Source organism: Chelonoidis abingdonii, chromosome 2, assembly GCF_003597395.2.
Source record: "Chelonoidis abingdonii isolate Lonesome George chromosome 2, CheloAbing_2.0, whole genome shotgun sequence".
Taxonomy (NCBI): Eukaryota; Metazoa; Chordata; order Testudines; family Testudinidae; genus Chelonoidis; species Chelonoidis abingdonii.
Genome location: NC_133770.1, coordinates 186,482,072 through 186,505,652, shown reverse-complemented (window position 1 = coordinate 186,505,652; position 23,581 = coordinate 186,482,072).

The window sequence follows — 23,581 nt, the reverse complement described above, 5'->3', positions numbered from 1 at the left end:
TTTGCTCATTCTCAGCTGCTCACTGTTCGCTCTGGCATGGCTGTTCATTGTGGCCACACGTTCATCCACCACTCTGTGTCAATGGCCCTGCGCAGTCACCTTCTGCTGCCACCTGCACTGTGACCTCTGTGAGTTGGTCTCTGAGGTTCAACCAATTCCAGTGATTTCAGCTGAGGGAAACTCGCTGCTAGTGCATTCTGGGCTGTCTTTAACACAAAAACACTGTACCACAGAAACCTGTCCCAAAGCAGGACTAGGCACTTAGACTGATTGCAGCTGAAATACGGATAGTGGTCTTAACAGAACAAAAGACTATCTATGGAGCCTAATCAGCTCTGTCTTTAAACAGTGGAAGGGACAGGTCCTACATCTCTCTTGATGCTCAGTCAGCACAGGGTAAGTACAGTTCTACTGCCTTTACTCATACAATAAGAACATTTCATTCCAACCCACTCCACACCCCATTCAAGTGATTTGTATCCAACACTAGACAAATTCTATCACTTGGGCAACCACGCTCTGTTTGCTGGATACTAAAGTAGATAAGGTGTGAAGTAAATACAATCTAGTCCGTCCTGAAGCCTTTGCCAGTCCCCTATCGTAGCTTGTCAAGGAGACTCATTAGACTTTGCTTACAATAGATCCATTGAAATTATTAGGTTGGAACATCACCGAAATGAATGCACTGACATTGTAATAAAAAACAACAGCTGTATAAGGAATCTAGTCTATGTTCATCTTTTTCAGATTTATTATACTTTCAGATACCATATTTTATCATAACATGTACAATGCTTTTAAAGTCTGTATTAATGTTTCATTTCATTCAAATTTCCAAACATTACTAAATTGGCATGTTTCAGAGTAGCAGACATGTTAGTCTGTATCCGCAAAGAACGGAGAACTGTGCATCTTAGAGACTAACAATATATTTGAGCATAAGCTTTTGTGGGCCACTTCATCGGATGCATAGAATGGAACGTATAGTGAGGAGATAGATATACATACAGAGAACATGAAAAGGTGGGAGTTGCCACAACTCTAAAGAAGGCTAAATTAATTAAGAGGCCTATTGTTCAGCAGGAGAAAAAAAAAAATTTGTAGTGATAATCAAGATGGCATTTAAGACAGTGTTAACAAGAAGGTGTGAGGATACCTAGCTGAGGAAATAGATTCAATGTGTGTAATGGCTCAGCCATTTCCCAGTCCTCTTTAAGCCTAAATTGATGGTTCTAGTTTTGCATATTAATTCAAGTTCAGCAGTTTCAGTTGGAGTCCGTTTTTTGAACTTTTCTGTTCCAAAATTGCCACCTTTAAATCTGTTACAGAGTGGTTAGAGAGGTTGAAGTGTTCTCCTACTGGTGTTTGAATGTTATGATTCTGATGCAAGTTTGTGCCATTTATTTTTTGCATAGAGACTGTCCGGTTGGCCATGTACTGGCAGAGGGGCATTGCTGCACATGATGGCATATATCACATTGTAGATGTGCAGGTAATGAAGCCTGATGGCATGGTGATTGGTTAAAATAGATATGTGGACAGAGTTGGAATCGGGCTTCTGCAAGGACAGGTTTCCTGGTTAGGGTCTTTGTTCTGTTGTGTGGTTGCTGGTGAGTATTGTTTCAGGTGGTGGGGGGTCGTCTGTAAGCACGGACAGTGCCTGTCCATAGGTCTGTGAGAGTGAGGGATTGTTTTCAGGATAGGTTGTAGATCTTTGAGGATGCGCTGGAGAGGTTTTAGGTGGGATGAAGGTAATGGCTAGTGGCATTCTGTTATTTTCTATGTTGGGCTGTCTGTAGTAGGTACTTCTGGATATCTTCTGGCTCTGTCATCTGTTTTTTCACTTCAGGAGGTGGGTATTGTAGTTTAAAACAATGCTATAGAGAACTTGCAGGTGTTTATCTCTGTCTGAGGGAATTGGAGCAAATGTGGTGTGTGTTAGAGTTGGCTGTAGACAGTGGATCATGTGTTGTTTTGGATGAAGCTGGAGGCGTGTAGGGTAATACCTAGGGTGGTGGTTTCTGGTATAGGGTGATGTTTATTGTTGACCATCGACTTATTAGCCCAGTAGTTGTCAAGGAAATGGCCGCTTGTTGTGGGATTGGTCTACGGCCTGAGGTTGATGAAGGGGATGGAAATGGTTTGAAAGGGTATGGGGAATTTCAGGGCTTCTTTCTTCCATGGGTCAGATGAGAGAGGTGTATCAATGTTAGCGCAAGTAAGAGTAGGCGGCGCTTAGGGGACGGAGCTAAGGAAGGCATTGTTCAATGTCAACCATAAAAAGTGTGTGGCATGCTGTGGGGCATCGCTGTACGCTCATAGATGCGTAACTGAAGGTATATATTGTCCCAAATGTGATATAGTTGTGGGTGAGGACAAAAGTCGACAGTCTCAGCACAGGTTTGTGGCATGTAACTAGTTACAAACTGTGGGGGGGCTCGGGGGGGTCTTTACTCATACAATAAGAACATTTCATTCCAACCCACTCCACACCCCACATTCAAGTGATTTGTATCCCAAACCTAGACAAAATCTATCACTTGGGCAACAACGCTCTGTTTGCTGGATACAAAGTAGATAAGGTGTGAAGTAAATACAATCTAGTCCGTCCTGAAGCCTTTGCCCCAGTCCCTACCTCATCGTAGCTTGTCAAGGAGACTCATTAGACTTTGCTTACAACAATCCATTGAAATTATTAGGTTGGCCAACATCACCGAAATGAATGCACTGACATTGTAATAAAAAACAACAGCTGTATAAGGAATCTAGTCTATGTTCATACTTTTAGATTATTATACTTTCAGATACCACATATTTAATCATACACGTACAGTGCTTTTAAAGTCTGTATTAATGTTTCATTTCATTCAAATTTCCAAACAGTTACTAAATTGGCAGTTTCAGAGTAGCAGACATGTTAGTCTGTATCCGCAAAAGAACAGGAGACTGTGCATCTTAGAGACTAACAAATATATTTGAGCATAAGCTTTTTGGGCCACTTCATCGGATGCATAGAATGGAACGTATAGTGAGGAGATAGATACATACAGAGAACATGAAAAGGTGGGATTTTGCCCACCAACTCAAGAGGCTAAATTAATTAAGAGGCCTATGGTCAGCAGGAGAAAAAAAAAAACTTTGTAGTGATAATCAAGATGGCCATTTAAGACAGGTTAACAAGAAGGGTGAGGATACTAGCATGAGGAAATAGATTCAATGTGTGTAATGGCTCAGCCATTCCCAGTCTCTATTAAGCCTAAATTGATGGTATCTAGTTTTGCATATTAATTCAAGTTCAGCAGTTTCAAGTTGGAGTCCGTTTTTGAACATTTTCTGTTCCAAAATTGCCACCTTTAAATCTGTTACAGAGTGGTTTAGAGAGGTTGAAGTGTTCTCCTACTGGTGTTTGAATGTTATGATTCCTGATGCTCAGGTTTGTCCATTATTTTTTGCATAGAGACTGCCGGTTGGCCATGTACACGGCAGAGGGGCATTGCTGCACATGATGGCATATATACACATTGTAGATGTGCAGGAATGAAGCCTGATGGCATGGTGATGTGTTTAAAATAGATATGTGGACAGAGTTGGCAATCGGGCTTCTGCAAGGACAGGTTCCTGGTTAGGGGTCTTTGTTCTGGTGTGTGGTTGCTGGTGAGTATTGTTTCAGGTTGGGGGGCTGTCTGTAAGCAGGACAGGCCTTCCCCAAGGTCCTGTGAGAGTGGAGGGATTGTCTTTCAGGATAGGTTGTAGATCTTTGAGGATGCGCTGGAGAGGTTTTATTGGGGGATGAAGGTAATGGCTAGTGGCATTCTGTAATTTTCTATGTTGGGCTGTCTGTAGTAGGTACTTCTGGATACTCGTTCTGGCTCTGTCATCTGTTTTTTCACTTCAGGAGGTGGGTATTGTAGTTAAAACAATGCTTGAGAGAACTTGGCAAGGGTGTTTACTGTTGGGGAAATTCGGGGGGGGTGTAGGGAAATCACTAGCACTGAGGACAGGCAGCTGCATTATTTCTCTGCTAAGGGAAAGAGCATTAACCATCTCCCTGCCACAAATTGCATGGGGTCTAGACATCCTTTCACAGCTCAGTTGTGATCTACACTTAAAAATTACATCTATTGAGCTACATATTTCTCAGGGCTGTGAAAAAATTTCACACCCAGAGCACTATAGTTAGGTCAACCTAACCCCTGGTGGGGATGCAGTTAGGTCAACAGAAGGATTATTCCATCAACCTAGCTACTGCTTCTCAGAGAGACTGATTACCTACGTTAATGGAAAAACCCTTCCTTCAATGTAAAAAGTGTCTAAATTCCTTGAGTTTAGCAAGCAGGTCTCACGGTAAAAAGGCTGGCTATGCTACAAAGTTCTGCCAGCACAGCTAGGTTGGCTAGGAATGTGAAAAGCTCCACCCTCCATCCCCCGGAGACATAGCTATGCCGGCAGAACTCCTAGTGTAGCTGCAACCAAGCCAACAGAAGAGTACTTCTGTCAGTATAGCTAATACCTTTCAGCGAGGTAGCGTAGCTATGCCAGGGAGTTCTTTTGCTCTGTCAGCATATACAGCATATGTATCTACATTATGGGGCTATGCTGACATAAGTATGCTGGCATAGGCTCTGTAGTGTAGACATGGCCAAAAAAAGTTATCTTGCATCTGCTAGGATAGCTTTACTGTGGAAAACTTGTACTGGTGATATATCTCCTTCTGCAGTCATATAAAGGCAACAAGGCACCTTCCAGCATAAGTGCTGGAACTAGAGATGCTGGAGGTGCTGCCACACTCCCTAGATGGAAGTGGTTTCCATCACATACAGAGATTACAGCTTGGTTCATTGACTCTCTGTACCCTCACTAAACAGATTGTTCCAGCGCCCCTGCTTTGAGACAGCAAGAGAAACAGAAATATTGCGAAAACGGCCCCTGTATTCTCTGAAACTCATATCACGAGGTTTGGGAGGGATAAGGGGGAAGATGTGCAACAAACTGTACAGCTCACTTTCTGTCACTAGTGGAAGTTCCAGTAGATTCCATAAGAATCGTTCAGCTGGCCTCTATTAGTTTCTACTGGTCTCTGTTGGTTTCATTTGAAGAACCATTACTAGGAAACAGCAGACCAATAAAACTGTTGCTCTGTTCTGAGCTGGAGCCAGCTGATATTTTTCTACTGGAATTTCTACCATGGAATATGAAGGCTTTTCTTTCAGGTATTTATCCACATTCACAGCTGGGTTATTGCTTTGTTTGTCGTATAGAATACAGTAAATATTCTTAAGAATCTCTTTGTGCTACCACTGAGGTCTTTATTATAGGATAGCCTAGGTCTTCTAAGGTCTTTTGTGTAAGCCTCAATCTATGATTTTCTTCTTTCTTGGTGCCACTCTTAGGGATTTAGGTATGAGTTCTGGATATCAGCTAATGTACCTTTAAAGCCTCACTGACTTAAATCAGCAGCCAGCTTGCTCTCCTCCTCAACTCTTTGGTATCTTGCTACCAAAAGCTGTCAGTACAAGCCAGCCTGCATGTTTTATGAAGAAAAGCAGGAAGAAGCAGATACAGCATGGAAAGGAGGTCTGAGAACACCATTCTATTATGGGTGGTGTCCAAAGCAAAAAAGTCTTGTACATAAACTCACACCAAAGTTTGTCTCTGGCATATTCTGGGGCAATTGCAAGAGAAGCATCTGTAACCATTTGAGCAATAGGACCCGATCAGATCATAGCCAACATAATGAGCCTCTGAAAGATGTGGCATTGAGACATTCCAGGAATAGTATGTTCTGTTGCTAATAAAAAGTGAGGTCTGGTGTTTGCAGCTGCTAAGTTTAGCTTCTGTAGGTTAAACCAGATTTGAGTATTGTTACAAAAGGAAAATGCTAGCAATGATGTTTCAGCTATATCATCCATGCAACCTGGAGATTCCAGAAGAGACTTCATGTTTAAATTGGCCACACCTATGCTGACATTCTCCCAAATGCAGAAGACCAGCACAAGGCCCCAGTGTTTAAGGCTGAAATGAGTCTCAAGTCCTTGAAGACCCTGAGGACTTAAATGAGTCCATAGGCCTGAAATTTCACTCAGTTTAGATTACAAGTGCTGTGAATATGGCAAGGACCTTTACATTTAATTTACTTGTCACTATGGCCAGACTCAAGTAGATGGAGAAAAATCAAATGGTTCCCAAAAGGGGTCTAGAGACTTCTGTGGAAACCATTAACTTACCAAGAATTTCCTGTATCCATGCTTGAAATACAGCTTCCATGAGTCAGGATTTTAAAGCAGATAAACAGATAGGGAGATCCCCAGTCCTTTGAGGAGAAATGGGAAACTGACTGGCCTGACCACACTTTCCCATAAGTGTCACAGTAGCAGTCAGTCAAGGAAGGGTTTATTGTAGGAAAAGCCATTCCGAAAGCTAGAGTGTCACATTGTGGTTGGTTCTTTTAATGGTGTTGCTAATATTTGTCCTGTTTTTACAAACTTAACATAGGAAGATGTTTGTTTTAACAATACAATTGTGATATTTTGGGGGAAGAGTTTCTTTTTCATTTCTCAATACTTCATTTTTTCTGTCATCTCACTGTACTTATCAAAGTGCCAGGCACCAATTCCCTGCCACTTGATAAAGCCTGTGTCTTTTCTCATATGAGGGTCTACGCTAGCAGCTCTGCCTGTGGCTAGCATAGTACTCTTGTTTATACTTCCTTAACTGGCCATAAGCCTAGCCAGCATATTCTCTTGTGTCTGGCTCACACTTTCCCAAGTCCCCTCCCATATTCACAGTGTTGAGAGCATGAATGGGGAGAACCTGCCTCACACCCCTCCAGTTGTTTTGTGCTAGCAGCAGGCAGGGCTGTAATCACACACCTCCTGTAATTTTGGAGCTTGATTCTGCATTCTTTGTGCACACCAAACTTTAACTTAAGCCAATGTAAACTTGAGGTATATGAGAAATACAGGATTGGGGCCTATCATGAATGTAAAGTATTTTTGCAAACACAAGAGTTAAAGTTTGCTTTGTATGCTTTATGCTTTTGGCTAAGTATAAGCCAAACAGTTTGTGTGCTACAATATAGAAGACAAATGCAAAATTTAGCTCTCCCTGCATTACAGTTGTATCAGTTTTGCATTAAAATAACAAGTACCAAATTGCTGTGCTTTCTAATCAACTAGAGAGAAGACAAACTGTCAAAACTCAGAACACGCTATATCTCAGTTCGTGATAGAGAGTCTTTTACACTATAATATATTGAAACATTCTTACACACAGAACTACACATATTTGATATTCAGAAGAAACACAGGATGGTAAGTGCCCTCAGCTCAGTAAATTAATAAAATATTAGTCTATGTGTGAACTTCAAAAGCTTTGGAGGTTCCACTTCAGATATGCAGCCAAAATACTGCTGTGAAATATCCTGCTAACCTGCTATGAAACATACAACTAAACATCCAAGTCACTCAAATAAGGCTTGAAATGTTGTGTGGTCAATCTGTATGGTTAGAGATCTGTCTTTCCACCTGCACTTCTAAAATGCCTGTGTTGATCCAGTGATTCCTTCTTCTGAAAGATGGATCTAGGACCAGAGATTTGACAGGTCAGAGGCAGCAGGGAGTGAATGAGGAATCAGGGGCTATATACAACCTTTGTGTTAGTTGATGCACCTTCATTAGCCCCCAGTAAGCTGCATTCACTTATACCAGGGCTGAATTTGGCCAAGAGTCTATCTGGAGAGGAAGACAAGAAGCTCATTGTCAGGAAGTAGTATTGGGGGGAGAAGAGTCTATTTGGGCAATAGTGGGGAGAAGGGTCAAGAAGTCTGCAAGGAGGGAATCTGGAAAGGCAAAGTCTGTCTGGGAAGACAATGTTTTACAGGGAACCTGGAATTTGGTAGATCTGGACCCATTTAGTCTTAAATCACCCCATCGGCTTCTAGTTGAGACAAAAACACCGCAAGGACAGGCTCTCCAGTAATACTTTGTCTCTCCTTCCTTCCTAGTTTCTTCTGTTTTCCTCAGACTTGTTTGCTCTAAACACGTTAAACTGCATGGGAGACTAAAATATGGGCTACTGGTTGGGGGCTGAACTTCATTAAATCAAAAAATTGAGATGCTCCATCTAATTTCTGCATTATAGTGCAGAACGAAAGTGGAGACATCCTTAGATGCACGCTATTTATGAAGCTTTTGGCCCACTGCATTGTGTTTCTGAGGCTCCCTGACTGGTGGATACGCAGAAGGTGTGGATGAGGCACAACATGCAAATCTCAAATTGATCTGAGCTGCCAAGGAAGATCTTCTTGATCTCAGGGAGCATCCAAGAGCCTACCTTTATTCTCTTCATGCTGCTTCAGATCCCCACAGCCAAGCAGCAATGGTAGCACAGATCACCAAGGTGCCATGCAGCCACTGGCTGAGAGCCACAGAAGAAGAGTTTCTGCTGCTCAGGGCAGCACTATTTTAATGTGCTGTTAGTATTTTAAGTTAGTGCCCTGAGAGAGGACAGTGCCATGTTAAACAGCTGTTCCATTTAACCCACTGGCCTTCCCCTTCGCAGCCACAGAGCTCTCAGCTGGATAAGGGAAAGTATTACAAGAAAGCAAATAACATATTGCAGTCCTGCCTTGAGTGCAAGGGACTGGATTAGATGACCTCTTGAGGTCCCTTCCAGTTCTATGATTCTGAGATGCCAGGACTTGGGACTTCTGGTCCAGTCCCCTTCCTGTGGAAAACAAGGAGGTGATCTTAAACCACAGATAATTATCAAATCCCACATCAGAGACTGGTAATGGGATACAGAGCCTTTCATTTCAGGTCACCAGTTCAACTCCAGCCATTACTATCTGATGGTTATTTGGTGACTTACATGACATCAGTTGTTGATCTCAGTGCAGTTCCTCGTAAAAGAATGTATACATCACAGCAATTATCCCAACAGCTCAAAACCCAGCATTCTTCTCATATTCAACAGAGAGAGAGCAAGGATTAAATGGTGGTAGAGGCCAATGTGCCCTTTCATCCTGGCAGATATTCCCTTCATGCCAGGGTTGAAGCACAGTAGAAGAAGAGTGTGGAGAAGCTTCTATTGGGTGTTTTACCATTCTGTAGCGAAGAGATTCTGCAGCACAGTTAATGAGTAATAGTTGCGGGCGGGGAGGTTGGTTGTTGTTTTTTTTAATCCCAATTCATCAGTAACAGGCAGATGGAATCCTTGCATTTCAGGTCAATTTAACACTCCCAGCATTCAAAGGTCCAAGTCGATGTTGCAGAATTTAATGAGCATCAGTAACAATGTCTCAGCATTATTGAACTAATTACTAGTTTCCCAAAAGAAAAGAAAGAAGAAAATTCTCTGAACAGATAAAACTTTAATTAAGGTATTACTTGTTATGGAACAAATGCCACTACAAAGCAGAAAATAGCCTCCAGGTGGAGAATAGATCTAATGAAAGATACAGTAGTGAATTTTAGTATTAACTTGCTTCATATACATGACTTTAAGCCTTTAGAATAATCAGACTTCACTGCAACAGCCAACATTCTAATCCTCATGATACAAAGTTTCTGCTTTTACAGAGTAGACAATTTAGGAGGTTCATGCCCCTGCATTGTTCTGTAGCAGGTGGATACAGTAATACAGTCTGCTGCAATACGCGTTTTCACTTCAGGATTGTGCACAGTGAGCAGTTCTGAGTCTGACAGCAAACTACGGCTTTACAGTTAAAATGATTATAAATTTGGTTGGCTTCATAGCTGCAAGAATCAGATGTACCCTTGTCAGAAAAAAAGTAAAGGGAAACATTCTGTTCTGTGTTACAGGCTGAAACTCTACTGAAACCAATGTAATTGCTTCATGGTTAAACCTGTGTAATTAATGGAAAAATTCATCCCTAAATAAATGAACTAAATGTAAAACTCATATCTGCAAATTAGCTCTCTCTCTCAATTAAACTTTCTCTCTCACACACATACATACACAGATGGACAGAGACATATAAGAAGCTTCTTAACCTTCAAAACTATTTTTCCTATATACTGAGAAGGAAGACATTTATTGCTATTTCTATTTTTACGTGCCCGGAAACCTCTCAATTACTACAATGAGGGCACCAGGTAAATTCCTACATAAACTGGATCAGAAAACAATGAGCTCTGAGCATGCTTCCCCTTCCTGTATATGCAGACATCTTCATTAAACTATTCAGCCTTGTCTACATTAAGAAAATTCATATTGGTGTAACTACATGGATAGTCACTCCAATGCAACGCCCTAATGCTGACATGCTGCAGCAACACCAAGCAGAATTTACACCAGTGCAGTTTAATCTGGTAACACGCTGAAGTAAATGGCACAGGTGTAAGCCAACTGAGACATCATAAACACATCTACATTATGCATTTGCACTGGTGTAACCACATCAATGTAGGAATATTTGGGTGAATCTCCTTAATATAGGCAGGGCCGTAGCAAGCTAAACTTGGTGCTAATGCACACCCTACTCAATCGCGTTGAAGTCAGTGGGCCAAATCCTGAACTCGCCTATTCACCACATGCTGGGCATAGGCGTCGGGCATAAATCAGCTGTGAATCTGGCCTGTCATATATTTGCTACTTGAAGGAAGGAACCTTTACAGTCATGGGTCATAGCCAATAAAATATAATTAGCATAAAGATGGGGGCTGGAGAAAGCTACTGCCTCCCCTCTTGAATAGCTTTCCAATGCACCCTTTCCAATTAAAGTAGTTTGCTCTGGGAACAAAACAGAAAGCATTCTGCTGCAGTGCAGAAACACAGGGGCCTTCATGAATCAGTGCTACCTAGAATGCTACTAAGTCACAACCATGGCTATCAGATGAACTCCAAATAAGAAGTTGTAATTGGGAGCCTGTAGCAGCAAACTCTCCAGCGCACATTCACAGCCTGAATTGAAAATGGTTTCGGCGGGGGGGTGGGGGTGGGGGAGGTTCATGCTGAAATAGCCATTGGGTAACAAGGGTGTTGCTGCAGAGAGGAGCCTGTAGACATCTTGTCCCAAAAAAGGGTGATGTAGACTAGGCAGGGATGTGGTCAGTAGGATGGTGTTTCAGTGCATTGACTCAACAGCCTCTCTCAGTGAGAAGCTGGGCCAGAAACTACAGTTGCTCTCATAATGGAAAGCCCTCAGGCTGGTGGCTCAAACACTGCCTGCCCTCTTTTGGGGTGAATCACCCATGAGGAGCAGGGAGACAAGCTGGTGCAAGGAATAGTAATGCACACCTCTTTGCACTGACTTCATTGTACCTGCCTCTCCATGGGTGTCTGCCTTCAAAGGCAACCCATGCTACTTCCCAACAACAAGCACAGCTTATAAATTCAGAAACTCCCACAGACCAGATTTAGCAATTTAACTGATCAGAACCCAGGTAATTACAGCCTAACATAAAAGTTCAGTTAGCAGCCCCATCCCCTTCCCCATTTCAATACAAAAAAGAAACAACATTAAAAAAGATAACACAATCTGGTACGTTTAGCACACAAAGGACTTCCATGCTTCCTTGAGAGACCAGTGCAGGGATAGCCCTGGCCTCACAGCATCCAGCTGATGCAATCTTAACACATTCCTCAGAAGAAATATTCTTCTCTTGATCAAAAAAATAATCTTGGCATCGTTCCACGAGCAGCCATTCAACAGCACCTTCAGCTAATGGGATGCAAACAACAAGACAAGTAAACCTATACAACAGGACAGATAAAAGGCAAGAAGCTACATAACATTAAGTTGCAACTTCCATTCTCATATCTCTTTCTCCTTTCGTAATCTACACATGACTTTTTAATAGGATATAGTGTGCATGTATTTTTTATATATACATATGTAGGTAAACAGCAAAATATGTGACTGGCCTTCTCTTAATTTAAAATCTTATTCTCAGGATTAAAGCACAATAAAAATGTTTATCAATCACAGGGAGATTCAAGATATAAAATGCTGATCCAGACCTCTCTGGCCCCAGATCTCAGTGGGTTTTGGTTCTGGAGTTTGGGTTTGGCCCCTGGGTCACAACAGACATTTGCAAAATTTCGACCTGGATCCAGGCTCACATTTCAAACATCCCCAAAGTTCACATCTAGTACGTATTTCCTAAATTAATTCAACATCCATCTACTGCTCACTATACAGAGAGAGGAAGAGGAGACGGAAAGGCCCATAGGAAACAGACCAGAGAGATTTACTTCAAATCCCTGAAATTGTTCTACTGAAGTTACAAGAGCAATAATAATAAAAACAGCTAATTGTGGTTAAGGACAAAAGCATTAGAGGGCAGACTTTTAAAACAGCCTGTCACCCCTTGTGTGTTATCTGAGGATTCCCTTTTAAACTAGGACCCTCGGTCTGGTTTACCATCTGTCCTCTCCACTCCTGCCTAGGAATCCTGAAAGGATATTGTATATGCAGGTACAATGAGGCCCACTTCTGTCAACAAAACTGCATAAAATATGATGGGGCCCACTCTTTACAGAATGCCTGTATTTATCATAAAACCCTATGAAAACAAGTATGTAATCTGGGAATAAATCGGGTAAATGAATAAAAAGTCCCAGAGAATAAAACATAATGATTAGCAGAGCCATTCAGCGAAAGGAAACATCTGCTAACATCCAGTTTGCATCAGTGCTGTTCTCCATAACAATCCTTCTTAAAGTGGACACTAGTAAAGTTGGCAGGATATACAACCTAAAAGGTGTGAGGACTTCTGCTAGTTTTTTAAATACCTCAAGCCCTATTCTCTGCTGCCTGTCAAATATAAACTATGTTATTTACAGCATGTATCGGCGACAGATTATAGTCACTCAGTTAAAATTTTTAAAATTGTCAAAAGTCAACAAAAGCAATTGAAGACCAGTATGGAATACTGAAGCAAAGGTTAGAGTGAGGAACATAAGCTCAACATGTGTGCACACATGCACAGAGGAACATGTTTTGCTTTAAGCCAATTGTTTAAGGCATAGAAGTGGAATGTATATAAAAGTAATGAGGGATACACCTGGTACAGAAACAATCATAGTGTATAATTACTATACTTATTAGAGTGCAATATAACTGCTAAAATGTACAGATTACTAGTCTATTTACCTGCTCTTGTTAACCATATGTTCTCTTTATACATTAATATAAAACTGTAACCTGCTACACACACCTTGCCAAAGATCTTCTAGGAAGTAATCACAGTTTTTTTTTCACCCTCTCTTCCTATTAGTAACATTTCCCCCCATATTTTCCAGTGTTGGTTGCCCAACCTTCCCCATGGAGCTGCTAATTAAAACTTCAGTCCCCACAGAAAGCGCTGGCAAAAGTTACCACAACTGACGCAACTTTGGAAAGTATTGTACCAAGCACTGATGTAATCCCCTTGAGAGACCCACAGTTACTCTCAGAGAGTATGTGCAATGGGGAGAGGCTGCCTTCTTTCAATCCGACTTCTGACTTCTTTTAATAAAAGAAATGCATAAGGCCAACATCTTATCAGGCCTTGTCTTCGCAGCTAAAAAACTCAGAGGTTAAAAACAAAAACACACCACACACACACGTGACTAATGTGCATGAGCTATCCCAAGGTAAAAACCACTGTGAAGACCTAGAACTTTAGGTTTACCACAAGGTAAACTTCTCGACATCAGCCCTATCCCTGCCCTGGACTGACCTTGTGGTAAAACTGAAGTGCCTGGTCTTTATTGTGTTTTTACTTCAGAATAGCTCAAGTATGTTAAGTATCCGAGGGGCAGCCGTGTTAGTCTGTATCTGTAAAAGCAGCAAAGAGTCCTGTGGCACCTTATAGACTAACAGACGTACTGAAGCATGAGCTTTCGTGGGTGAATATCCACTTCACATGCATCCTATGAAAGCTCATGCTCCAATACGTCTGTTAGTCTATAAGGTGCCACGGACTTTTTGCTGCTTTTTCAAGTATGTTAGTTATCCCCAGGGGAAAAAAATACAGTGAAGACAAGGCCTTAGTGCCCACTAGAGAACTAAAAAGACAGGCATCCCCCCCTTAATCCACATCCGCAATCAAAGCATAAAATAATCACAGTACTGCACTATTTGTGTACTAATTGGCAAAATATGCATAGTAATTTGCTTGAACATATGCAACGATACTGATACGTATTTTTTGCAAATTATTACCAGCAGAGACTTACACATACAAGTCAGTATGACACACATATATAAAAGTTTAATATATTCATATCGCTGCACTTACTGACGCTGCCTGATGACATTTTAGTATTTTTTTATTGCTTTTTCATACTTGATATGATTCTGATGGTATATAATTAAATATTAGACAAAGATTGGGTCTAATCCAACATCCTTTACTCACATGAATAATCCCATCAGTTTCAATGGCACTACTCACATGAATGAGAGTGGCAGAATTGGGTTTGTATTTTCCACAAAAGTAATTTTTTCCAAATTTCTATTTGGGATTTTGATGGATTTGCCATAAAAATGTGTCATAATTCTTCATCATTCTTTTAATGCACTCACATCCCCACCCCCATCTTGTATAAAAATGCAAGTACATTGGTGTGGCGGTTATATTCTGGCCAGCAGCGGAAAGAAGTAGCAGTTTGTGTTTTGTCAGGGTCTGAAAGACATACGGCATTTTTGCCAGTCTATATCTTCGTGTGGTTTCCTGAAATGATTAAGGGTCTGAAGGGGGGAAATTCTTCAAGAGTTTATGACTCACTTAAAATGTTGTTTCAGACACATAAAATATTTTTTTTACACAATTCCCCTAGTTACATGCAAAATGGGTCACTATTATATGCTGTCTTCAAGCTGTTACATATGCTAGGTTCTAACATACTAAAGTAATCCTGTCCATACTAATTTACATGCATTCCTATTTCCAGTTGAATTGACACATTTACATTTTCACAGGGATCTTTCCTTCAACAGACATTGGAGATGCAATTACAGATCTGGATCAGGAAGTGACATTCTCCAATGTGTGAGACTGTTTTGAGTTGGACCCATTATGAAGCAAGCCTCTATATTCAGATTCACGTGTGTTGCAATCCTCACTTTTGATCTGGCCCATTATAGACACTTCAGAGCTGGAGTTACCCAAAGCACTGGGGGTTTCGGGGTTGGGCCACATTTTAATTAAAAATGTATTCAATCCATTACTCCAAAACAAAACTGAAAAAGCCAAGAGAAGGGTTGGGCCATAGTCAAGGCTAGCCCCACTCCCCAAAACTCCAGTCACATCCCATACACAGCAGTTTCCTTTCCTGCATTCCTCCATCTCTGCTCCCACTCCTTCACTTCCTATTCTCCCTAGTTAGGGATGGATTAACTCTCTGAACTGAGCCAATGATACTTTGTCCTCAGGCTATTCACAGCCCATTTTATACTTTATTCCCTTCAAAGCCCAGGAAAATCCCATCCTCCATTTTAGGACAATAGGGGACACAACTTTGTGTATTGACCAACATCATTCTCATGAGCCCAACTGCAATGCCCAGGGAGGTGAATTTGGGCCAACTAGAGCTTAGAAAAAACAAATGTCCTTTAACATGAAGGCTGGTATGCTATTAACACAATATGAAAAATGAGATATTATGAGAATACACCTAACCCAAAAATGTGAAAAATTAAATATGTGCATGGCATTCCACCACCGCAAAGGTAGAAAGTGGGGGGAGGGGGATGAAAATTGCTTTCTTTTGATTTTCAGGGAACTCTAGTCAACTAGTAACTTTATGAGTCACTAAATCAACACAAACCATAACATGAGATGAAACCTTTTCAACAGACAAAGGGCAGAACAATTTTGGTACCCCTGACAATGATACAAAGCCTTCTCCCTGTCCTGTTTACTCAGCAGGAGTCACAACACAGGGTAATCCCATTACATTTCAGCTGCTGCATGTTTGCAGTGATTTACTGACAGCAGTGGAGTTGTTTTAAAAAGAGTTAAACCCAAATCTAAACTCCACTCGTGGCAGTGATCGCAATTTGTGTGACCCACATTGAAAGGAAGAGAAAAACAGTTGCTGACAAATGATCTGGTTCATTTGTGATCTGAGGCAAACAGTCTTGATCTGTTAGCCTTACTGTAAGGGAAGGCCAGAATCTGCTAATTGTGTTGCTCCTCTCTGGTTGCTAATGCTTAAGCAGGCTCAGAAGTGCAACCTTGGAAATGAGATGCACTTTTCTAGACTCATCAGAACAATGCAGCTGTGTTCCCTTGTCCTGATATACAAAAAAAAACATTTTTTAGGATCCATTTGGGAAAGTTATGGATAAATTGGACAGAGTCCCAAAGAGAGTAATAAAACAATAAGAGGGTTAGAAAACCTGACCTATGCGGAAAGGTTAAAAAAACTGGGCATGTTTAGTATTGAGAAAAGGAGACTGTGGGTCCCTCCCCTTCCTGTCTTCAAATATGTTAAGAGCTGTTACAAAAAGGATGGTAATCAATTGTTGTCCATTTCCACTGAAGATAAGACAAGAAGTAATGGGCTTAATCTGCAGCAAAGGAGATTTAGCTTAGATGTTAGGAAAATATTGCTAACTGTAAGGGTAGTTAAGATCTAGAATAGGCTTCCAAAGGAAGTTGTGGAATCCCCATCACTGTAATTTTTAAGAACAGGTTGGACATCCTGTCAAGGATGGTAATCTTGGTCCTGTCTCAGCTCAGGGGGCTGGACTTGATGACTTCTTGAGGTCCGTTCTAGCCCTACTTTTCTATATTTCTCTCTGTTCTTGCCTTTCTTTTCCACCTTTTTCATTCTCCCCTGCCTCATTTGTTTCTGATCCCTCCATTTTTCTTCCAAATTAGGAAATTTTTAAACATGGCTTCAATACTATATGTATTGTATGATTCATCTATTTTACACTTCAAAAGCTTGTTTAAATTGTTAAGATAAAAAAAGGGGGGGGTCCCCAGTATTACTGATCTCCCTTACAAATGGTCACCTGTTCTTTTTTAGAGCCAGCACAAAGCAGGGAGTCAGGAAACCGAGGGTTTCCCTTGCTTACTCTGAGGTCTTATCTCCACTTACCAGGGTATTTATGCACAGCGATCAATCCACTGGGGGTCGATTTAGCAGGTCTAATGAAGACCCACTAAATTGACTGCCAATCACTCTCCGGTCAACTCTGGAACTCTACCGGAATGAGAAGCATAAGGTAAATCAACGGGAAAGTTTCTCCCATCAACCCAGCGTGGTGTAGATACCACAAAAGGTCGACCTATGGTACGTGAGCTCCAGCTACATTAGGTCGACAGAGCCCTGTAGTGTAGATCTGCCCAGGCTTTTAACAAGTGACTTGAACTCACTGGGCCTCATAATGCTCTTTGTTAATTAACTGCTTTGTGAGCTCTGAGTTACTCATCATTAGCTCTGGAGGCAATGTGGTCTAGTAGGTAAAACACTGACTGGGATTCAAGAGACTTAGATTCTAATCCTGGCTATGTGAACTTGGGCAAGTCACTTTGCTTTTATATCCCACCTGTCTTGTCTATTTACAGTGTAAACTCTTTGGGGCAGGAATTGTTTCTCAATGTGGTAGTACAGAGCCTAGCACAATGGGGCCTTTCTCTTTGTTAGGGTCCCTAGGAGCTACTGTAATACAAATAAATAATAATTAGGAGTAGCAGCAGCATTAACACAGTCTATGCATTGATTCAGCAGTGACTCAGGAAAATGCCATCTTACGAAGGCCCCATTTCTGCAAGTGACTGCTCAGATGCAATGGCTCATCTCACTTGCAGGACTGGGACCCTAAATCACAACCCAGCTTGCTGCGGACTCTGTTTTCCATCCAAATACTGATCAGGTGCAGTGCTGTTGACCCTGTGAGATCAGACAAGATCACAGCTGAAGGTAAAAACTTCCAGCCAGCAGTGAAGGAACCTGTTAAATCCTTCCTCAGTGTTTTCACTTGTGAATTAAAACTAGGAACTAGACACTATTTCCATTGAGTTCAGTGGGATTAGGAGTTGCTCCTAAGTGAAGAGAGAGGCTTCATAGGGATCCCGACTATAAAACTGAGAAAATCAAAATAAGACATGTTCTGAGGACTTTTTTTCCCATTTTTCATCGAAGTTTCGTTTTCATGAACATTTTCTGACCAGCTCTACTGAAAATAATTAATAGAGAAAAAGATCAAGAAATGCAATTAAAAGGGAAACAAGCAGAAAACAAAGAGAAGAGAATAAATGAGCATGGGTCCTGGGGTCAGGAAAGAGAGGAGCAGGTGGTGGAACAGATGAGGGATATTTAATGAACTGAGATTGACACAATATAACGAAGGAGGAGGTACCTAATTCTAACATTGGAGCTGTACACATATGGCCTTACAATAACAAATGGGTGCCAGCATGGTAATCAATCCATCAGCACTATATTACAGATAAGGTAGGTAGGAAGGAAGGAACCAACTTTTATTTTCCCCCAAGTCAACCTAAATCTATTTGCATGTATCCATTTCAGCACTGTTTGCGTTAGTGCCTGTCATCTCTCCCTTCTCAGTTTCGCTAATAGTGTCAGCCTGACACCACCATCAGAAGGTCTTTTTGGATACCAGCTCTGGAATTTAACGTATGATTATATTGATTCTATGGCATATCCTACACAGCAGATCCCAGGCTCAGTCACTTCCATGTTGTGATTGTGAGAATCAGCATTTAAAATGCGTGTTGAGTTTTAATCAAATGCACATCACAGATTGTTCTGGGCTTCTGCATGATAGAAACCAGAATACTGAATCTGCAGAGCTGCCAAAAAGAGGATCCCAGTGGATACCTGTTTCTCTCCATTGTATCATTTTCGCCCTCCCTTTCTCATCCTAGGAGCAAACGCCAATTATATTCAGAGCTTTGTATGTTATTTAACTGTTTAAACTGAGGGGAAAGTTAGAAAATTAAGTTAAGCCTGTACTAAGGAGGGATGATTTTATAACGGCTCATTAAATCTTCCTTGATATGCTTACAATGCTAAGGCCCTGATTCTGAAGAGAGAACAGAATGGATGGACATTTTCCATGCAAATTCTCTCAAGAGTCTGTTCACGGGGCTCTCTTTGCAGAATCAGGGCAGCATTTGGGAGAAGTTTAACTCCTAGTTGCAAACAAGAGTTTCTATCTAGGAGAACAATGTGCTTAAATTAGCACATCTGCTTAGGCAGGAAAAGTCAGTATTTACGTCTTGTACAGAACCAAACACACCTGTAATAAAAATATTGTAACAATGCATTTTAAATAATAAACTTGTAGATAATACACAAGAGTGGGAGTCAGGAGCTGTGGTTTTTCTTCCCAGTTCTGCCCCAGACTTCTTGTGCGATCTCAAGCAAGTTGCTTGAATGATCTATGCATCAGTTTCTCCCATTTGTAAAACACCTTAAGAAGTCTGGCCTACCTTACAGGAGTGTCCAGAGAGTAAATTCAAGCACTTTACAAAATGAGATGGTGATCCTTGAATGGAAGATGCTATCCAAATGCAAAATATTACTACTATTTATTGGTATTGCAGTAACACTTCATACAAAAACAAAAATTTGTAACACCAGCATCATGTCTGTCCTCTTCCATTGAGAAGACTCATGGAAATTCACAACAACAACTGATAAGAAGTTCAACTCATTCAAAAATAAATGCTTGAAGAAGATTTGCAGAGTCCATTAGAAAGAGTTCATTACAACATCAGACATGGTGAAGAAGACAACAATGGACATATTTAGGACACACTTTAAAGGATGCCACTAACACAAGTACCACATCAAGTGCTAACAGAGACACCAACTGGAAAGAGAAAAAAATGGGTGACTTAGAGCAACAGAAAAAGATGCTAAATCCACCAACACGATGGTCGGAAGCCTGAATAGACCAGCACAAGATTGAAATAAATGGAAGAAATTGGTGAACATCGTATGCACCGGAGAGTGCAGGAGGATTAAAAACAAAAACCCATACACTCCTTGAGGCGCCATCATGGACTAGGACCCCATTGTGGCAGGCACTGTATTAATACCGAACAAAGATAGTACCTGCCTCAAAGAGCTAACACTCTAAGTTCCTTATCTCTGAAAAACAGCCTGAGGACTGGCTGTTGGGTCTACTAATTGGTGGCAGCAGCTCTCCCAGGGAAATCAAAATGGAACCTCTTCCTGCCCACACCAGAAGAAACTACGTTAAACTTCTCTCATTTGGAAATCACCACTGGCATGTTACACAGCCCATTTCAAAGCTGGGGTAATCCTGAATCGGTACAGAGGTGTCTGGCAGCAGCTATTCCAACAAAAATGAACTGGCTACTAGAACAAAAGTAATTCTGCCATAGCTACTATTTGAATAAAGCATTTGCCAATTAAAATAATTCAAACAAATCTCTTGTATCTTGAGGAAAGGGCAGAGCAAAAGCAGACAGAAAAGAACAGTGTGTAGGCTCTACCACATCAAATCAAATCAGGGAGAACAAAGGAAAAAAATTAAAACTGTGTAATTGCACTAGAAGTTAAATTACTCTTACTATTTATAGCTCTGCTAGAGGAGTACAAGAGGCATCTAGCAGACGTGTGAGTTTAAATGTACATTTTCCTGTTTGCTTTGGGTCCTGTGCACTTGCAGATTGATAATTCTCAAAATTCAAGTTCTTGAATTTCAATGAGCATTATCAGAATTGTTCAGATGGGTACTCCAGACAAGTCAGTTCTCACCTGACCAGTTCTGGGCCTGCTCCGAACCCTTTGAAAGGCCACCCTGCACTCCCAAAGTGACTCTTTCCCCACAGGGTTGACTCCTCCTTCAGGACTGGGACCAGCAAAGGGAAAGTGAGCAATGGTCATGGAATGATATTGCTGGCCCTTAGATATATACTCTGGTGGCTGCTGCGGCTACACTGTTATTTTTAGCATGCTGACTTAATGAGAGCTAGTGTGAGTATGTCTATTTGAGCTGACAATTACGCCTCCAGCTCCAGCCCCCTTAGTGAGAGAGCATGACTCAGTGGGAAAAGCACCAGCCTGGGCTTCAGGAGAGCTGGCTTCTATTTCTGACCAGCCATTCAGCTGCAGTGTGACCTGAGGCAAGTCACTTCACCTCTGTTTCCCCTATCTCTCTTGTCTATTTAGACTGCAAGTTCTTTGGGCCTGGGGCTGTCCCTCTGTCTTTTTACAGTCCTAGCTCAATGAACTCAATCTCACTGGATGCTTCTAGGCACTACTATAATGTGAAACAACTACCATGGTCCCACTGAGTCCTACTGGCAGGGTAGGGCAGGCAGGCAGGCAATTTGCACAGCTGCTGATGTACATGTACATGTGTACTTGTTCTTTGGAAAAATATAGGACTTCATTCTCTGGGCCTGTCAGGCTGATACCTTTCATGAGCCCCAAATTTATACTGAGGGGGGAAAAAACAGGTATATACAAATGGAAAGAATTCCTACTACAGTCCCACTCTTGCTCCACTTGTCTTTGATCCTTTAGGCCATTTCAGCCTCTGTCACGTGTAGTCACTGTAGTGCCTGATTCAAAAGAAGTACAAAGAGATGATTGGGTTGGACCCTTCTTCCCTATGATGATTTAAAGGAGACATAGGGATTTCAATGCGGTAAGTGCAGAGTGAGAGGAGATACTATAGTGATGTTCCTGGGATTTCAGGTCCTGACTATTGGACTTGTACAGACACAACCAGCTGTATACTGTTGGCACAAGTACTTTATCATTTGCACACGCATGCACACACACTTAACAGGTTTATCATCATCTCCTTTTTCTTCTCTCTTGTGTAGCCTTTAAATACGTCTTCTCTCTAACAACCCACAGACAACCCACCCCTGCACTCTCTCATGAGCCTGAGGGCTTAAATGTCCTGTCTTGATTCCTGTGGCTCACAAGTCCCTTGGCAGAGGGAGGAGGGATAGCTCAGTGGTTTGAGCATTAGCTTGCTAAACCCAGGGTTGTGAGTTCAGCCCTTGAGGGGGCCATTTGGGGACTGATCCCCCTTTGAGCAGGGGGTTGGACTAGATGATCTCCTGAGGTCCCATCCAACCCTGATATTCTATGATTCTCACCACATCCCACCCCACAAAACCCAAATTGAATAAATAACAGTAAACACATTACTACAACATTTAACAGAAGAACAAAGCATTTATAGTCTTATTTTTTGTTGAAGGTTGCTCTTTCTGTCTCTTGCCCTTAATTCTTTGTAACGTACCACACAACATAGAGATTGAATCTGGGATCTCCAGCACCAAAAAGACAGGTTTCTACCACACGAGCTAAAGGAATAGCTCCCGAGCTGCTAACACTAACACAGTTTTATTGACTTCTGTGGCAGCAGCACATGCCTTAGCCAACATTACCACGGAGGTAGGCAGTATAGAAAATTTATATCAGCTCTGATTGTCGCTCTTCCCCCCAACTCCTGAGTCATAGTGAGATCTTGGTGTGAAAGCAGCTTTTTAATTCAGTAGTTCCATAGGATCCTCAGAGATACTGGTTTAAATGTTTTCTACTCACTCTTTGGACTCATCATGGAGAACAAGCCCCTAGAAGGGCATATCCATTTTTCTTACCTCCGGCCAGGCTTGGTTTGTGTTATCTGCCTTGCTGCTGGAGTAGATGGGGCCAGGCTCATAATTTTATTGGTTATGGCTCACTGTAGCTGGATGCTGTTACACCACCACCAAAGGGGACAGCTCCCTCCGGCCCACTGAAATATGATCACACTGTTTGCTGAAAGGTATCATGTGTCACCACCAATAACCAAGATGCAATTTTACAAATAGATCAGAGTGCTGTATTTTACTGTACCTACCTGCTGGTTAGGGAGGCAAAGAGCAGAGTTCTTGGAAGACCAAGCAGGATTGTTTTGTTGAATGTGTGTCAGTCTGTAACCACTCTAGGATCCTCCAGTTCCTCCTGCTAGCAAAGAGTTTGTGTAAGATTAAATTTGCCAAGCAGATCTCTTTCATATTTACTTTTCAGCAGGATCCTGAGGTGGAGCATATCAACAGCAAACAGGGAAGGGAGACTGACTGTACATCTACACTGCATAACAGTCTCAGAACCAAGGTCAACAGACTTGGCCTCAGGGGCTCACACTACAGGGCTAAAAATTACAATGTAGACGTTCCTACATGGGTTGGAGCCTGGGCTTTGACACCCACCCCACTTGCCAGGTGTCAGAACCCAGGCTTCAGCCCATGCAGGAACATCAACATTGATATTTATGGCCCTGTAGCACGAGCCCAAATCAATTGACCCACACTCTGAGACTTGCTGCCAGCCACAGGTTTTTGTTGTCTTTTTTTTTAAAAATGCATAGATGTACCCTGTGAAACGAGGAGCACAAGACTCGTGATCAGATTTTGGCTTTAAATATTCAGGCCTTTCTCCTCTTCATTCCACCTACAAAAATCTGGCTTCAGGCCACAGAATTAGATATAGTAGTGGGGAGAAGAAGGCTTAACTTTTATTTATTTTAGTGCTGTCATGGTATAATTCCCCACCCTGAACCTTAGCGTCCAAAAGATGGGGTACCAGCATGAATTCCTCTAAGCTTAATTACCAGCTT